Consider the following 20,024-nt stretch of genomic DNA (forward strand, 5'->3'; position numbering starts at 1 on the left):
TTGCTTGTTTCAAAAACCGTCTGGAATCCGCCACAAAATAAGTGCACAGACAACACACTTTACACATGAATCACTCAATGCTACATATTAAACACTTTACTGACAATATAACTACTGTGAGTCCCTGGGAATTAAGTGTTTTGTAATAAAACTGGCTAAAACAGCATGACACAATTAACTTAATAACAAATAAATGGAAAGAGTGCATAAAATTAGTTTTCTTTATTAATATTTCTTTTAGCAATTATTTCTAAAAGCTGAAGGAATCTTTCCTCTTTCATCTCCCTGTCTCTCTCTCTTTTTCTCTGGCCTCCTGTTCTTGTCTCTCCTCGAGCTCTCGTCAATCTCCTTTACTTTCCTCCCTTTCATTAGCCTCTCTATAAGAACACGGGTGTTACAGAGCAGGCTTCCACTTCACCTCCTCTTCACCACTGTAGGACACTTTCACCGGAATATTAACCATCACAAACTCCATATCCCATCATGCCGCTCACCTGGGACTGATTACACAAACACCTGCAGCTCATCCACACTCACCCATATAAACCCTGTTCACTCTCAAGTTCATTGCGAAGTATTGCATTGCCCCGGCGTACAATCTCTGAGCGTTTTACCTGTATTTGCTGAACTGTTACTGTCCTTGGATTGCTTACATCGACTCTGATTCTTCTGCTGCCTACCCCGACTCGGACTGTTATATCGACCCCTGATTGTTCTGCTGCCTGTCCCGACCCGGATTGTTCATTGGACTGTGATTCCTGCCGCCTGCCTCGACCCTTGCCTGTTAACTACTTCTGCTCTGTGATTATCCCCGTTGTTCTGTCTGCTCCTGATTTACCCTGCCTGTTGACGATTCTATTAAAGCTGCAAATGGATTCTTCTGCGTCCTCCACATCATTACAACGGGTGTGTTCATCAGCCCCCTGCAAAAAAAACACAGAATGTAACATTAGTGATGAACCATGGTCAATCTATATTATTAATATTAAAGTTACATGGACAAGTTGAGACCTGTACACTTGTTAACAGTAGCTAGCAGCCAACAAATATTACATCATATCAACTCTGGTAAAGGAGAAATAAAATCGTTGTAACATTAAAAATAAAAGTTTTGTAACTAACGTTATCTCTTAAGTCTTAACTGCGAAACAAAGAACGTTGTTGTTTAAAGAAAACAGTGTTGGTGTTACAGAGGAGGCTTCCGTACCACCTCCTCTCCGCCACCAGAGGGAGCCTTCTCCGGAATATTAACTATTGGCTTTGAACTCAAATTCCCATAATACCTCTTACCTGGGACTGATTGCGCTTCACACCTGCACCGCATCTACACACACACATAAAAGCCACTTCCACTCACCACTTCTCTGCGAAGTCTTGATTTGCCTTGGTGATCTTTTCTGAGCGTTTATCCTGTGTTTTTGGTTTATCTGGTTTTTGATCTTGGACTGTTTCCTCGTGTGTACGATTTCTGCTGCCTGCCCCGAACTCTGCCTGTTATTTGGATTATCCCTGCTGTTTGATCTTTATTGCTCTGTTTGCCCTGATTGACCCTGCCTGTACGACCTTCCTTATTAAAAGCTGCAAATGGATTCTGCTGAGTCTAGTGAGTCACTACAGATGGCTAGCTGACAGGCATTAGCTCGTTCTGTTCGGTAATAATAATGATAAAATTGAAATTTAGCAACCAATTCAGAACATTTTACCCTCGATTTATATTATTTAAACTTTTAACAAGTCGATCGTTTACTTATATGATGTTAAACAAATACAATTTAACCACAAAGAAACAAAAAGTGTTTTATAAAGTACTTACACTTGAAAACAGCCGCGTCTCCGGTTTCCGCCATTTTCAAATAAAACGACGACAACTCCTCTCCCGTGGCATCATGGGATAGTAAAGTGTCCATCGTATGCTAGACTGCCCTGGCTGTAAAATACATTTCTAGGCTATTAACATTGCGGAATGTTCCGAAATTCAAATCCAAACCGACGATTTCACACACAGACACCAAAGGGCCTGACAACCCTGCGGCTCTCCCTCTCTCTCTCACTCAGATGATTCATATTATCCAGCAGCCAATAAGTAATGACCTAAAATCTTCATAGCCACACCCTAGCAACCAGTTACAGCACCCTAGCAACCACCCATAATACCCTAGCAACAACATAGCAACCACCCAGAACACCTTAGCAACTGCCTAGCAACCATCCAGAACACCCTATAAACGCCTTAGCAACTGCCCAGAAACCACCAGTAGTGGGAAGTTCGGATCATTTTACGGACTCGGATCTCTGAATCTCGTTTTTCGAGTCATTTCGTTCATTTCAGCAGAATAGAATTAAAATGTCATGTTAAATAGCCCAACACATCAAGTACTTATGGAAATGCTGATTACATTTGAAAAATAAATAAAAATAAATTTGCAGCCGAAGCCAAATTATAAGAAACCGAAATGTTTAATTAATCTATTAGTTGGGTCTTAAGTTCAGGCTATTGCAGTCTGTTAGTTCACCTCACCTCCTGATCTGAGACGTTCTTTCTTTTGCAACTCGTTCCCCGCCTCTCGTGTCTGTCTACGGGTTTGAACTTCGAGACATTACGTTATATGCAATGGGACTGAAACGAAAGACTCGGACCTGGCAGAACCCGAAGACTCAAGAGATTAACTAATCATTTCTGTTTCATGTACAGAACCTATAGGATGTTGCGCGCATGTGCGGTCAATACAAAATTAACTAATCACTCTCTGAGACAACTCGGTAGTCCCGAGTCATATAAAAAATTCATGAACGACACATCACTACTACCTAAAATACCTTAGCACCCTACTTACCCTAGTAACTGCCTAACAATACCCTAGCAACCACCCATAATACCTTAGAAGCCGCCTAGCAACCACCCAGAACACCATAGCAACTGCCAAGTAACACCATATGAACCACTCAGAACACCATAGCAACCGCCTAGCAACATCCTAGCAACCACCCAGAACACCCTAGCAACCACATAGTAACACCATAGCAATCACCCAAAACACCTTACCAACCACCTAGAAACCACCCAGAACACCTTAGCAACCCACTAAAAACACCCTAGCAACTGTTAAAAGTATATTGTACCCTTATACATTGTATTACGGTATTGACTACCTGTATAGTTTTATTTGGAGGTATACGGTTTTGTACGTGATGACGTCACATTTTACGTCATCTCCTTCTAAGTTGTGAAGAAGAGTGAACTGAGTCTATGTTCAAGTGAAGGTTGCTAAATAAACAGCACTAAGCAACGTTTCGTTGTGTTTTTCCTACACGCGAGTGAAGGTGAATGGCGCACTCGGATGCTCAACAGGTTATGGGCCCAGACACGGAAACAAACGAGCGTGAGTCAGACGCGACGTATTACGCGTTCTATGAAGCTAGCGATAAAGCTTAAACTGAAGAGACATAACGTTGTAAGAAGGAAAGTCGGCGAAAATGGCGAACAGAGCGGTAGGAGTCATGGCAACACAATCTTTGTTTGATGGATCCGAAGATAAATATGATCTTTGGGAAACGAGATTCTTAAGCTGTTTACACACTCTAAAGTTAAAAGAGACTATTTTGCATGAGCCCACAGATGCTAACGCACAACAGCTAGCCGAAGATAGACGGAAGAATGCTGATTGTTATGCTGAACTTGTAAGACTGATAGATGATAAAAGCCTATCACTGATAAGACATGAAGCTGCTGACGATGGCAAGAAAGCCCTAAGAATACTGAAAGAGCATTATTCAGGGAAAAGCAAGCCACGGATAATAAATATGTACACATGGTTAACTCAGCTACGCATGGCAGACAGCGAGAGTGTTACAGACTACTTGATAAGAGCAGAGAACATCATCACAGCACTGAGAGATGCAGGAGAAGCCATGAGTGATGGATTAACCATAGCAATGATTCTCCGTGGATTACCAGATTTTTTCAAGCCGCTAGCCGTCCACATAACACAGAATGAGGATGACGTTACGTTCACAGATTTTAAGAGAAGACTGCGGATTTACGAAGAGGCGGAGAAAATGAAAGGAACCGAATCCACAGATAATGTGATGAAGACACAGACGAGACAAGGAAGAGGTCCTGTCAGGTACCACACTAAAGAAAGAAAAGATGAAGACACAAATGTGACATGTTACAAATGTGGAATAAAGGGACACAGAGCGAGAAAATGTTAAAAGAAAGTGTGGTGCAATCATTGTAAAAATAGTACACACACGGAGTTCCTGTGACCAAGCTGGCGTCAGAAAGGTTACAGACGGACACGATAATGACCAAGATCATCTCTTCAAAGTTGAACACTCAGAATATGAAAGATCGCAAAACAAAGTAAAGATGAAAGGCATCATGGTAGACGCTGGAGCGACATCTCATATTGTGAGCGACATCAGAAAGTGCAGAAGTTTTGATAGCTCATTTCAACCAGAGAATCATTCAGTGGAATTAGCCGACGGAACGAAGTGCAGGGGAATGGCGCAACAAAGAGGAACGGCAGTGATTTATCTTATAGATGACGCTGGAAAGCACACTGCACAGCTACGGGACGCGCTATACATGCCTTCATACCCACATGACATTTTCTCGGTAGCTAGAGCAACAAATGGAAGAGCAACATTAATTTTCAAAAGAGGAGACAGCCACTTGATAACCAAAAACGGAAGCAGGTTTGATATAAGTGGAAACTTATACTATTTGCCAACACTAGAAGTTGACCAGTGCAAAGTGTCATGATTTACAAACCTGGCATGAAATTTGGGGACATTGTAACCATGAAGATGTACAGAAGCTACACGGTGTAGTAAGAGGTATGGAGATAAGAGGAAACAAAGTAAGACAGGAACAGTTATGTGAAGTGTGTACAAAAGGAAAATTCACGCAGACCAGAAACCGGGAGCCAGACAGAAAGGCAAAGGAACCTCTTGAACTAATTCACACGGATCTGGCCGGCCCCATGCCAACACAGAGCAAAGAAGGACACAGATATGCACAGTCGTTTACAGACGACTATTCAGGTACTATGTTCGTGTACTTCCTGAAAACCAAAGGTGACACAATACAAGCTACAGAAAAGTTTTTAGCTGACATTGCACCTTTTGGAGAAATCAAGTGCATTCGTTCGATCGAGTCGAGATTTCCAAGCGCTGTTGACAAGGAATAAGATTAGACATGAAACATCTGCACCTTATTCACCACATCAGAATGACACAGCGGAGAGAGGATGGAGAACACTCTTTGATATGAGCAGATGTTCGCTGATAGAGAGTGAGTTACCAGATGAGTTGTGGAACTACGCAATGCAAACATCAGCCTACGTGAGAAATAGGTGTTACAGTAGACGCACAAAGAAAACACCATACGAGTTGTTCACAGGCAAAAAGCCAGATGTTTCCAAAATGCAGAAATTTGGATCAATATGTTTTGCTTACAAACAATAGAAAAGCAAACTGGACTCAAGATGCGAACAAGGTGTTTTCATAGGCTACGACAAGAACAGTCCAGCCTATCCAGTATACTATCCTAACACCGAAAAAGTCCAAAAACACAGATTGGTGAAGCTCACAACACAGACAACCAGTGAAAGAGAAACACACAAGATATGAAAACATGAATCCAAAGATCTTCAGCAGTGAAGTCAATGCTGATGATAATGTGGAGGATGAACCAGATCATGGTTTTAAAAGTGATGTTTCAGAGACTTTGCCCCAACAGGCTGCTCCCAATCAGTCAGGTAGAGCTACAGAATCCGTGATTAGAAAGAATCCCCCAAGAACCAGGAAGAAGCCAGCTTACCTACAGGATTTTGAAATTGAGGATGCAGAAGACAAACTGCAAACATGCATAGTTTGTTTCTACAGAGCAGTGTGTGATATACCTCAAACCTACCAAGATGCCATAACATCAACAAAATCCAAACAATGGAAGGATGCTATGGACAAAGAAATGCGATCATTGCAGGAGAACAAGACCTTCACACTCACTAAATTACCACCAGGAAAACAACCAGTTGGAGGAAGATGGGTTTACACACTTAAAAGAGATATTGACGGATCTGAAAAATACAAAGCAAGATTTGTGGCAAAGGGTTACAGTCAGAAACAAGGGACTGACTATGATGAGACATTCTCACCCAGATATAAAATAATAAATAAAAATAAAATAAAATATAGATTTTGAACAATCAGAGGGTCCAGTCAAAATGTCACAGGAAAGATATGTGAGAAGAATACTAGATCGTTTCGACATGCAGAACTGTAAATCTAGGGAAACTCCATGTGAACCAAAGCTTGATTTTACAGAAAATGCTAAAAAAATTAAAGAGCCAAAGAAGTTCAGGGAGGCAGTAGGAAGTTTAATATACTTGTCCACTTGCACAAGACCAGATTTAAGTTTTGTCGTCAGTAAACTATCTCAGTATTTTGCTGAACCAACAGAACAGCACTGGATCACAGTAAAACATGTGTTCAGGTACCTTAAATGTACAGCAGAACAGCAATAGTGCTTCAGGAGAAATGACACAGAGAGGTCTGAGAGTGTATAGTGACGCTGACTGGGCATCTGATACAAAAGACAGACGTAGTACTTCAGGATACTGTGTTAATCTGAGAGAAGAAAGCTCTTTGATCTCATGGAAAATCAGAAAACAACCAACAGTAGCTTTATCTTGCGGAGCAGAATACATGTCTTTAGCATCAGCCATGCAGGAATGTATCTACTTAGAGCAGTTGCTTAAGGGTATGGACTAGAGGTCTGCTACCCGACCCGAGCCCGACGGGTCCCGAGAAATGTGCGGGTTTCGGGTCGGGTTCGGGTCAATGTTTAATGAACAGCCTCGGGTTCGGGTCGGGTTCGGGTTTAACTAAGAAAAACTAAATAGGCTATATGTAGTTTGCGTGCCGTGTGCTTTGCCTGCTTGCTTTGTTGTGGTGACCGGCACGCGAGAGAGAGTACATACGTGCGCAGCCGCAGATGTGCAATATATGCAAACACACAGACACACGTACAGGCTCTCTCTCTCAAATATAATGATAATTATACATATATAGGCCTATAATTTTTTTTAATTATTTGTTTTATTTTATCATATCATTTATATCACAAAACTGTTTTGCGCATGTGCTACCGCTCTCGCGCGCTATTTCAGTCACAATACAGACAGACAGCAGACGAGAACAAGCGAACCATGAGTCTGATAAAGCAATAAATTACTGAGGGAAAACTTATGACAGTTCCAAATGATGTTCAGTTCAGGAAAAGCTGCAATCTGGAAGCATTCCACGTAATTGGTTAAAAGTTTTTTTCTCTCACTGCTGTCCTGATGCTGGCCGCTGCGCCGACATGTATTTGTTTAATATGTCCAGCATATTGCAAAAATGGTATTTGCTGTGAGAAACAGAATGGACCTCGGGTTCGGGTCGGGTTCGGGCTTAATATGTAAATGTAATTGTCGGGTCGGGTCGGGTTAAATGATCGCGGGTACGGGCCGGGTTCGGGCTTCAGTTTAAAGCCCGTGCAGACCTCTAGTATGGACACATACAGTACAAATATGCACAAACAAAGGTGTACGAAGACAACCAAGGTACCATTGCAGTAGCCAGACACCCAATCTGTAGGCAAAGATGCAAGCACATTGATATCAAATACCATTTCATAAGAGAAATTGTAAATGATGGCAAGGTTATCTTGTAATATTGTCCTACAGAGACAATGGTTGCTGACATAATGACAAAGCCAGCCACCAAGCAGAAGTTAAAGAGGTTTACTTGGGACATATTTGGAACATAAAAGTGTAAAAATATATGTATACACTAATTTTATGTAAAGGATAAAATTTTATTTAATGTTTATTTTGTTGTTTTGAAAAATACAATGGGCTAAGAGTGAGTGGGGGTGTTAAAAGTATTGCACCCTTATACATTGTATTACGGTATTGACTACCTGTATCGTTTTATTTGGAGGTATACGGTTTTGTACGTGATGACGTTGCGTTTTACGTCAAATCCTTCTAAGTTGAGAAGAAGAGTGAACTGAGTTTATGTTCAAGTAAAGGTTGCTAAATAAACCGCACTAAGCAACGTTTCATTTTGTTTTTCCTACACGCCAGTTAAGGTGAATGGCGCACTCGGATGCTCAACAGGCGCCCCCTGTCGTTTCACAGAATAGTACAACGGCGAGCGCGTCAGGTATAAATGCCTCGTCCGTTTGGGGAGGTGTGCGCGCAGGCAGCGGAGACTCGCGCGGAGGAGCCAGGCGAAAGTACAAGGCTTAACCCCAGAGTGCAGTCGGGACGATTGGGGCGGGACAACACAGTAAGGCGGGGTAACACGTCTCGCTCCGCCCACCCTTAGGGAGCTTACACCTAGAAAAACATGTTTTACTACATTTATACTTGTGAAGATGAGCGGAGAGTAGGGGAGAGCGGGGCACAGCCTAACGCATTTCGGTTCTGGCTCAATTATTTAAGAAATAATTAGGTCAGATTAATCTTTTTTTTTACACAAGAAACATACACATCCATTTTTGTACAGTTGCACTGAAAGTGACAGAAGTGCAAATGTTACAACTTACCCCATATGCGGGGTTAGTTGTAACAGACAGAGGGGTTAGTTGTAACACTTGTGTGTAACACACATAATTCAGTACTATTTTATCTGTATAGTTTGATATTGTCTGTACATCTGTATAGATAGATATCCATACATCCATCCCTCAGCGTCAGGACAAAGGTTTAAATGCTAAAACGGCTTGCCATAGAGTCTTCAGCGAAGCGCTCTCTGTATCTGTCCTTGTCTTATTTATTGTTGTCTGTCAAGTTGCAATATATGTGTAGCGGGTAGGACGTAGGCAGCGGGAATTGCACCTTCATTGAATCAGGTGGTGGTCGTTTGGCGCTGCACCTTTAATCCAGCAAGCTGGTGGTTTCTCTGATCAGTGTTTTGCTGCAGACTCTTGGTTGGTTGGAATCTTGGTTGGTTGTACGAGTTGATGTGAGTTCATGCTTACATGTGTTTGTAGCCTCCTTGTGAAAACATGGTTGGCATGGATCTGATTTGATTCAGACTATTGTATTGTTTTGTAGTTTGACCTGGTGTTTGTGCGGTTATTCAGTGGCGTGGTAACAATTTTGTTGTGTGGTCACTGGTTTGTTGAGTGTAATATTATTTTTTTGCTTCTGTGTGCATGTGATTTGTGATGTGCTGTATTTATTCTGTGTGTGTTTGAGTCTTGCTGAATTTCTATTGAGTGCTATTTATTCAAACACTTTGATTTTGCACTTTGTTGTCCCTGTCCCTGAATTTGTTGCCCAGAGGCCTAATGTCTGTTTTTTATGTGTGTCTAACTTGAATAAAATTGTTTTTATTTTTTATAATACTCCAGTCCCTCTCTCCTTTTATTTCCCTTTATTGGGATAGCCTGATTGTAAATATCTAAAATTCAGATTGTTGGTCACTTGTGACTGGTACAAAAAGGCCCCCTAGGGGCTACATGTATATTTTATGGCAAAAAAGTGCAAGCGTTGTGTTGTTCCCTGCCCACGTTATATCACGAGTGGGGACACACATCAGCTTGTTTGGGAGTGGAGCATGTTCAAGTTCTCGAGGGGACTGCCTGTGATCATTGCGAGAAGCTGTCCGTGAGGACGCTCCGCTCCCTTGATAGGGAACCATATTTTGTCATTAAATCTTTTCAATCACACATAATGTGCTAACGAGGTATTTTGTTTTATTTGTCTGTATTTTGTGTCAGTAAAAATGCCATTACATCTGTTGCGCTCGCTTTTGCTTGTGTGCTGATGTGATTTCTGTATTTTGTTGTTTATACTGTGTTTAGTTTTCACGGTGGATTTGGAGAAAATAAACCATAGCAAGAGAACCACTTGTGTCTGCTTGAAGGGAGATAAAGTCTGACTGAACTATTTTACAATGCATGTTTGATTGATTGAATAAATAGCAGATTTCTATAATGTTTTGCAGCATAAGCTACAGTCAGATGATTCTGTGAAATATGCAAACATAAAACATCAGCAAAGAGAAAAATGTGTGATCCTGATGTATCATGTAAATACTACAACACAATTCACATTAGTTAAAACATAATTATAATTTACTGCAGTAACGGACAGTACCTTGACTGAGTCCAGAGTGAACGAGGGACATCATCACTAAAAGCAGAAGAAACACAGATATGAAGCTTTTCCATTCATTCAACACAATATAAACCACACACTGACACATGTCTAGAGTTTATTCTACATGAACTGAAAGTGTTTTTCTGTTCTGATGCTCATTCAGATGAAAACTGATTCAGCATTTAACATCATCACACACAATGACGTCACATGACTCGTGAACTGATACGAGAGTCGATTCACTGATTCACTGATAGATTCAATGATGTGATCAAATACAATCCATTTGTTAACACGCTCCACAGCGCCACCCAGTGCATTTAATTATAACTGTGAGTTGGGATTTATCATGGATTCACTGAGAATGTTATTAATTGCTTTACTGGCCGTAAATACTTATTAGTATTTTCGTTTTCAAATAATAATAACAGTTTTGAATATTCGTGCACACCCCTAATTTTGATTTAATAGTAAAATAATGTGGACATAGAGTAGCCTGCGGCTGAAATGAACCGAAACCAGAAAGAAAACCTGCTGCAAGTGACCTCATGCTTCTGGTCTGAGAGCATTTTCACACCTCGTTTGCTTCAGCACTTCAAGAGCTCTCGCCTCGGCCAGAAATAATTCATATATCAACACTAAATGATCTCAGTTCCTCCTAAAATGACCCAAAAAAACAAACCATATTCACACCACAGTATTTTAATGTGTCGACCGCTTGCAGTCTCTCAAACAAACGAGTGTGAAAAAGCCCTTAAACCACATTAAAAAAGAATCAATATATTTGCAATATATCAAAAGTAAAATTTAAATAAATATAGCTGATATATATATATAAAGCTTTAAAAAAAAAAAAAAAATATATATATATATATATATATATATATATATATATATATATATATATATATATATATATATATATATATATATATATATATATAGCCTAATTATCACCTGACATGTCTGTTCAGTGAAATGAGGGGCTGAAGTGGGTGTGGCCTTTAGTTTGGGGGTGGAGCTTCATTTCAGGAAGCAAAACACATGTGACCTGCCATCAATTGGTAAGAAAAATATCCCTTTTTAACATGTTTAAATTGAAATAACTTTAAATAAAATAAATAAATGCATGAGCATCAGCATGTAAAGTAGTATGTTTGATTGTTTTTATTTATTTACTAAAATAGTGTTTTTTTGATTGTTGCCTCATGGCAACATTGTGCAATATCAATAGGTTTAGGACCATATGGTGCATTAAAGTCCTCCTGGGAAGTTTGTTTTTAGGAGCTCAGAAAACTCAAAGACTGCACATTCTGTGTGTAATTGATGTTATTATTATTAGTATTAGTAGTAGTAGTAGTAGTAGTACACAGCAAAATCATTAGTGTTAAATTTCCAGGGACGGTGTAAAATACAGAGGTGTTATTTTAACAATATATGTTAATTAAAGAGCACTGCAGTGTTCTCAGGGGTTCTCAAACATTTTGGAGCCAGGGACCCTTACAGGGGAAAACATGTCCAGTGACCCCCTCATATTTATAACAGTGATTGAGCCAATATTTAATATGGGAGCAGCTATTGAAATATTTTTTCACAAATAGTCTCCACCCAGGGTCATATGCAGGAAGTTTTAAATAGCCTGAGGTCCCAAAAGTGATCTTGCTTGGGGGGTTCGGGGGAATTTTTTGATTTTCTTGATCTACACGTGCATTTTAAGGTGTTTTAAGGCCCAAAAGTGGGAAAATTAAAGCTTTAAAAGCAGTGGGCAGTGGCATACATTTTTTGTCAAGCAGATGACAGTTTAAATTTCACAATGAATGATCCACATGCAAAATGGAAATGCAAAATGTATGATTATTGTTCACATGTAGCTTTGCAAAACATGAATAAATCAATATGTTTAAAAGGACAGCAAAAGTCTGGTTGTCAAGCATTGGTGGAACATGTTCATATGTCGACGTGATGAACTTCTTCTGGAAACCTGCGGTTATTCTGACACACGTGTGAACTGACTTCATCCAACAACTAAATATGCAGAGCAGGCGAACTGGTTATAAATAACTGAAACATGTCTCAGAAAAGAGAAGTTAGTTCTGAGAAAAGCTCAACTTTGTTTGATAAACTGATTGTCCACAGAATGACAATGAAATTTAAGTTTTCAAATAATCTTTGCAGTTATTTCTCAATAAGAGAGTCAGAGAGAAAGAGAAGTGATCGAGAAGCTGAGTGTGTGTTCGGTCTCTGTTCTCAAACTCTCTGAGTCTCTGATGGAGAGATTATTTAAAGATACAGCATCATTCAACAATAACTCAAATAAATCAGATTTATCTCAACTACTTGAAATGGGAAGACAGATATTACAACAAAACTGAGCAAAAACACACACATTGCCTCCAGCTTTCACATTATCACACAGATAAATGCATCATCAAACTCTTTATCTGATCGACACGTAACATCATCACATTGAATCTGATCAATAAATAATACAATAAGTAAGACTGTGGATTCAGAGTCTCCTACACAACAATCATTATATTATCCCATCTTCATTCATTATCATCAATCATTGTTGTATCTGGTCGGTTACTGAATACAATGTATTAAAAAAGAGAAAAACTAAAAAGAAGATAATAAAGAATATGATCAAATACTCACAGATGAGAGGCAGTGCACTGGAGCCCATACTGCCACATTAATAGACAGATCTAACAGCGCTGTGTGACACACACACACACACTTCCTGTATTTGAAAGAAGAGATGAAGGAGGAGGAGGAGACAAAACTACAAAGAAATACACAGATAAAGAAAAGAGAGATCCAGTCAAAGATATTTACTCATTTATTAAAGTTGTTACGGCTCTGTTCATCTACTTGAACATCATATTCTCCAGATCAGTTCTGATGAGATTGTTCTGTGTTATTGTGTTCGTTCACACACACACACACACACACACACACACACACACACACACACACACACACACACACACACACACACACACACACACACACACACACACACACACACACACACACACACACACACACACACACACACACACACACACACACACACACACACACACAGTGTGTCTAACTCTACATCATATCAGTGAATGAAATATACAGACTTTTTATCATAAAGTTTCGTTCCATAAAAACTCAAATGTTGCTCATCAAATGTGTTTTCTGCTCCTCAGCGCTTCGGCTCTCAGGAGAACAGCCTCGACTCGATGAACTGAAGAAATGGTTGGAGAAACAGAATCACAAAAGGCCAGATCTTCTCTAAGTTAGGGTTAGGGTTAGGGTCGGTAGTAAGTTAATAAAGTGACTTTGGAAAATTAGTCCTGACCTTTTAAAGCGTTTCCTTGATGTGTGTTAACAGACCCTGAACCTGGAGGACATTAGGACCCTGAAACACACAAGCTGTGGACCAGCGATCTGCAGTCGACATCACAATCCCTGTTGCTGATCAAGTGATGCGTTTGAAACAGCTTGTTATATACATATTTTCCATTCTTTTTTAGTTTATTAAAAACATTATTTCTGTAATATGAGATAACAATCTTTGTCATGAAAGTGTTTTCATCCTATTTTAACTAATTTGCAGCAATTTGTCAACAAGCCCAGTGTGATTGTTTCTATATGAAGAAAGTAAACAAAGATATTAATAAGATATTTCACTTATCTTTTACTATATTCATTTCAAATGATCAGAGACTCAATCTGAACTCATATATGTACAAATGAACTAATAATTGTCCACAACAAGACGGCATGATGTTGCTCTCATGGAACAATACCTTTTTGGACATCACACTGCCCCTTTAATTTTTAATTTTATATATATATATATATATATAAAGAATAAATAGCCTAATTATCACCTGACATGTCTGTTCAGTGAAATGAGGGGCTGAAGTGGGTGTGGCCTTTAGTTTGGGGGTGGAGCTTCATTTCAGGAAGCAAAGCCACATGTGACAGTGCCATAAATTGATAAGAAAAATATCACTTTTTAACACGTTTAAGTTGAAATAACTTCAAATAAAAAATAAATGCATGAGCATCAGAATTTAAAGTAGTATGTTTGATTGATTAAAGTTTTTATTAAAACTGTGTTTCTTGGTTTTTTGCATCATGGCAATATCAATAGGTTAAGGACCATATGGTGCATTAAAGTCCTCCTGGGAAGTTTGTTTTTACGAGCTCAGAAAACTCAAAGAATGCACATTATGTGTGTAATTGATGTTATTATTAGTAGTAGTAGTAGTATATGCTGCCACAGAGAATGATGGGAAATGTAGTTTGGTCACTCAAGCTCTTCAGCTCATGTCTGAATGAGTGTTTTCTGGTAAACTTGGTCTCTCGTCTTCATTAACAACACACATAATGCACACAAACTACATCGTACTGTCAGTATTCTGAAATACATTTATGATTGAAAATGATTTGCTTCCGTCATTGCCTCCCACTCATAATTATGACATTGTCATAATGTGGCGTTAATGTGCATTCAACTCGTAAATACCATCTTTCTGACAAGACTTGAACGCACCAATAGTCAATGTGTTTACTATCTACTGAAACTTACAGGAAATGGACACAAGAACATGTTATGGGCGGAAGGAACATGATCGGGTCATTCCCTCTGACGGTGAGCTTGAGAGACAGTCGGGAGGTCAGGGGTCAGCTAGGGGTCAGGGGTCAGTTAGGGGTCAGCTAGTCAGTAAAGTAAAGTGTGTATGCATGTGTATGTGTATTTGGTTTATATATATTTATATGAAATGTGAGAGACATTTATACATGAGGTGTTAGATGTATTAGTAGTTTGTTTATTTGATTGTTTGATGGTTGTGATTGGTTGGACACATTTTATGATGAAATTATTATCACGGACCCCCAAGCTCCCAAAAATGAGGTGAACTTTTCTTCTTCCCTCAAAAAATAAAAATCCATGCCATTAGAGGATTAAAACCAGTTCATTTATTCTCTGAAAGGACAGTAGTGGCAACGGTAGTTTAGAAGTGACATCTTTCATCACTGCCCAGAGAAGAAATTAACATGGTTTTATATTTCTAAAAAAGGAAAGTAAATGAAAATTGCACAGACACTCAGTGAATCTTTGCTCTTGTGATGAAATTATGAGGTTTGTGAAACTAAAGATGCAGAAAAGGCATAAATGTTTCCTCTACTCTGGTAAAAACCACAGAGCAGAAACACAGCAGAAGTCAAACCACATTGAGCTCAACTCTATTATTAGGCCTGAAGAAATGAGTTGGCTGTTCAAAGCACAATAACATTTCAGTAAATTGCTGGTTAAGTTTGAAACTCGTCCGGAAAGAGACTTCAGTAGATATTTGGGAATAACTTGTTTATTTATCACCACATATCTCAGATATTAGCAGTTTCCCTTATGGGGGTAGAGCCTATACAGTATATGTGGTTTTTCCATTAATAATAATAATAATAAATAAAATAAATAAAGAGACAATAGGTAGGTATTAACAAACATAATAATAAGCGTTTTAAAATTGACACATGATGAATATTTAAAGAAATACAGGGATTAATAATGAAAGAAAAACAGTTGCTGTGTCATACATTAGAGTAAACCGTAAACAGTTTTTCTGTCGGTGAATCTGTCTGGGCTTCATGCGCACTAAGTTGTTTACAACTTTAAAATGTACCTCAAAAACGAGGAATTTGACAATTAAATTACACCAAACCACAGATGAAATATACATAATCAATATACATAGTTATAACATCAATATAAACAACAAAGCATAAAGATAATATATACAATATACAACATCGTTCTAAAGACAATCTCCTATCATTAATGTAGTTACTTTGAATTGACGCACAACACCAGTGAAACCACACACTGGCCCTCATTTATCAATCTTGCGTTGAAACGGGCGTATATGTTGGCGTAAGATTATGCTTACACTCCTCTCACCGCCTGATTTATGAAGCTGTGCGTACCTTTGAAATTCAGGTGTACGCAATACCTGCCTCTTGATAAATGCCGCGGCTGAAAACGATCGTCATTAGATTAACACGCCCCTATATATTCACGTCTCCGCCTCCCCCACGCCCTCATTTTACGCCATGGACACACGGAAGACGGCAAAGAGGAGAAAGTGGTGTTAGGAATTGTTTTTCTGCGCATTTCAGCACTAACTCAAAACGTGTGTACATGTACACCACCTCCTGAGCTACGCTGCTGCACCCAATGGTTACGGCCGCACAGTTCCTGGATTCTTACGCCGGAATGAGAGTAGTGCCATATAGGCTTGGAAAATCGCAACTTTTCATTTTCCGTCGATCTTAGTACACGGTTTAACTACAGAAGAGTCAAGTTTTAAATAGGAAAAATATTGAAACTCGTTGGTCATTTTGAAAGAAATGCTAATGGACCCATCAGAATCAATGATCTATGCTAAGCTATGCTAAAACTGGTACCGTCAGAACCGGAGTTCGGCTGAATGGATTCGAAAACGGTAAAACTCAACTGTTTAACTCTGGGGGAGTTGTAAAATGAGCCTATTTCCAAAAAAAGTGGAGTATCCCTTTAAAGTAAAGAACAGCCTTCTTACGGCTGGGTCTCAGTAACAGCAACCCAAAAACACAGTTCTCTACTACACAATCATTGTAAACAATAATAACTATGCCGTGATAGTGTAACACTAATAATACTAGACATTAGCATGATGCTAGCGAAATCTATGCTAACATACTGCATTTCAACTGAGTATTCCAGAATAAACAACACTCATAAAACCTAATGCACCAAAGAAACACATATGTAAACATTTTACCAGGGTACTCACATGTCTCTGAACGCACACATGCACAGAGAGCAACACAGATGGCAACTATTCACTTCAGAAATATCTACGATATACTTCACTGACACTCTCACTGCTAACTCAAAAACGAAACTTATCAGTTAGCGCAAACATGCGTCCTCTCCGTGACCCCAAAGAAAGGCGCTGATTGGCTGATCCCCGTTACCCTGAACATGAATAGCGAGTCCGTCTTACAATAAAACTGATTTAATCTATTTTCTAGCTTTGCCTTTGTGTCCCCGAAAAAAAGACTGAGCTGGACAGCAGGAGGCGTAACTGGTGAAGTTCACTAGAACCGCCCATTATATTGGTTTCAACTAGGTCCGCTAGCTGACTATAACCTCCTCTTCCCCTGTATTTCTATATTTCCAGTGTTTTTTCTATCATCAATTTCTTTAACCAGACACTTTTATCTAGTTTGTAATTTATTACAAATTCCATATATTATAAAAAGTAACATTACATATCCAGCTGTTGCTCTCAGGAAACACAGTGTACAGTGGAACATGAGAATTACCAAACCATCAAATCTAGTTATCATATTAATCTCCATTTTCACTGTCACTATAACCTCATCTTCCTCATCGCAGTGTGACTCCTCACCCTCACCCTCATCAACTGCCAGTTGTTTTTTGCCTTTTTTAGGTGCTATATATTTCAACCTAGTGTGCCTGCTTTGGCCCTAAGCGACTCATTGTTGTGCAATATTGCCTTGAGGCAACACAGTTTTTTGATATTTCCTCCAAAAACATTTGATGATATATACTGTAAAGTTCTTGAAAATACTTGTTTACTTACCAGTGAAGGTGACTCATATTTTAGTTGGTGATTAACTACGCAAATTATTAAAAAATAACTTTTAATTGGGGAAAATATGGAGCCCTGTGCACATGAGCTGAAACAAGACACAACATTAACAATTTGTTTGCACTTTCATTGACTGGTATTTTAGTTCTTCTACCATGAGATAAGTTTGACCAATAATGGGTGTCTCATTTTATGAAAAATAAATAAATAATAATAATTAGACCATGTTGCCTGGAGGCAATACCATACCATGCACAGAGGGTTAGTGATTTCTAAAACAAATTAAAATGAGGACATTTATTTTTTACTGTGTTATATTCACGAGTCTGGGGTCCGTTCTTCGTACGTTGCTTAAAACATCCGAGATCAAACGAGACATCCAAGATGATATAATCGGCCTAATCATGATCTGGCTAATTGGGTTCTTCGAACACACCAGCCGGTTATGATTAGTATAGCTGGATTCCGTTATCTGAGATAATTGCGCGTGCATGCGCTGGTTTAAAAGGGGATATGTATCGATAGTAGAAACATTGATCAGCAACGCTGCTATTGGCTGCTCACCGTGGCCAAAGAGCACGCACAGTTTTTCTCCGCAGCAGAGCAAAAGCTAGTAATAGAAGTTTATGCGGAATTTTAATGTTTAATGAAAACGCCAGGGAAGACATCAAAGTCTGTAAAAGCCAGGAGATGGGGCTGGCAAATAGTAGAAAACAAATTAAATTCAATAGTGGGGACCATGTTAAATGTTTCTATCACTTGTTACAGTATATACATTTTTGTATTTTAATTTAATTTCATAATTACTTTGTTCATTGTAATGTCAGAGCCACCACCCACTAGAACATTGGAACAAGTAAAAGTGAAAATGGTAATCTTTACTACTTATACTGTTCTGGGTCTCTTTTAAAAATACACTGTTAAATGATGTGCATGTGTTGTTCATGTGCAGCAACCAAGAAAAAGGCTATAAAAATTAATAAAAAACAGGTGGTGGTCACTTACTCCCCGACAGAAGGGCTGGCCCTTGGGTTGAATGTGAATTGCCCCTATTGTGGGGGGCATCTCTGGGGGCAGCTCTTCCTTAGACCCACAGCAGGGACCAGTAGCAACAGCTTCATTACTGGTGAAATGAGCTTTTAATTATCTTAGTACACTGTAAAATAATTTGTTGCTGCATTAAATTAAGTAGGCCTAGTATCCAAATGGCTGGTCTAAAGCCTGAATTGCTTTACTTTATGAAAGTGAACACTGCATGTAGGCTAATGTAAAAATATCTCTCTAAAAGAACACACAGAGTACTATTGCTGACCTTGCATAATATCTCTTGTTGCAGGCAAAAGATGGCTTGATCATTGGCTTTTCTTTACAAAGAATAATTGAAATAAAAAAGGAACTAAGCATATTTGTCTTGTCTTTTATTAAACATTTAGTGAATTTTAAAAATGGTGTCCCACAATTCTGTCCCGTGCCGCTCTGCTACTAGGTCCGTCCAAGTGCACTGGTGGAGGTCATCATCAGGCTGGAGATCATTAGGCTGGAGGTCATCATCAGGCTGCACCTCCACCACAGGGATCCTCTCCTTTCTGATGTGTAATGATGTGTAATACGCCGCACATGTAACAATAATGTCACAGTCCCTGTCAGGTGCAACCCTCAGACTTTTCAGACACTGAAATTTTCCCTTTAGTTGCCCATGGTCAATTTAAAACTGTGCCCTTGTCCTGGCTAGAGCTCCATTGTCAGGGAATGGGGTCATAAAATACTGCCTGCAGGTATAGCCCCTGTGTCTCCAAGCATGTTGTAATCACCTACATAATGAAAAAAAATAGTTATGTTAGGCTCAGAATACGTGTAGCCTATGTAATACAGTGTGCTTGATATTTATATTTTCCGTTTCCATGTTCAAATAATGTGCTACATGTGACTATGTGACTGATATAGTGTCACACACTGCCAAGACATTTTAGTCAGTCAACTGCATACTTTTTGATTCCATTCCTTTTTTTTTTTTTTTTTTTACTAATATGATATATTTAGAATTGTAATAGTAACTTACCTGCACATTTACACTGTTCACAAAATCCTCTTCATTGAGGCCTTGATGGGAACGTGTGTAGCTACAGTCTCTGGCATCAATCACGTTAGTGAAGCCTGACACAAAGGCTACTGTAAATCATACTTATTGGCTAAGTCATGA

The 20,024-nt window shown here is 39.1% G+C and overlaps 1 protein-coding gene across 1 annotated transcript in view; it reads right to left on the bottom strand.

Annotated features, from left to right (window-relative positions):
• LOC306988055 (Fc receptor-like protein 5) overlaps positions 1 to 20,024 on the bottom strand; it is a gene marked incomplete at its 5' end in the record, with an annotated part of 72,956 nt that overhangs the window by 14,591 nt on the left and 38,341 nt on the right. The gene's annotated exons all lie outside the window — the stretch shown is intronic.

This window comes from Phoxinus phoxinus (genome assembly GCF_949152265.1).
Source record: "Phoxinus phoxinus genome assembly, chromosome: 2".
In the NCBI taxonomy this organism is placed as follows: domain Eukaryota; kingdom Metazoa; phylum Chordata; class Actinopteri; order Cypriniformes; family Leuciscidae; genus Phoxinus; species Phoxinus phoxinus.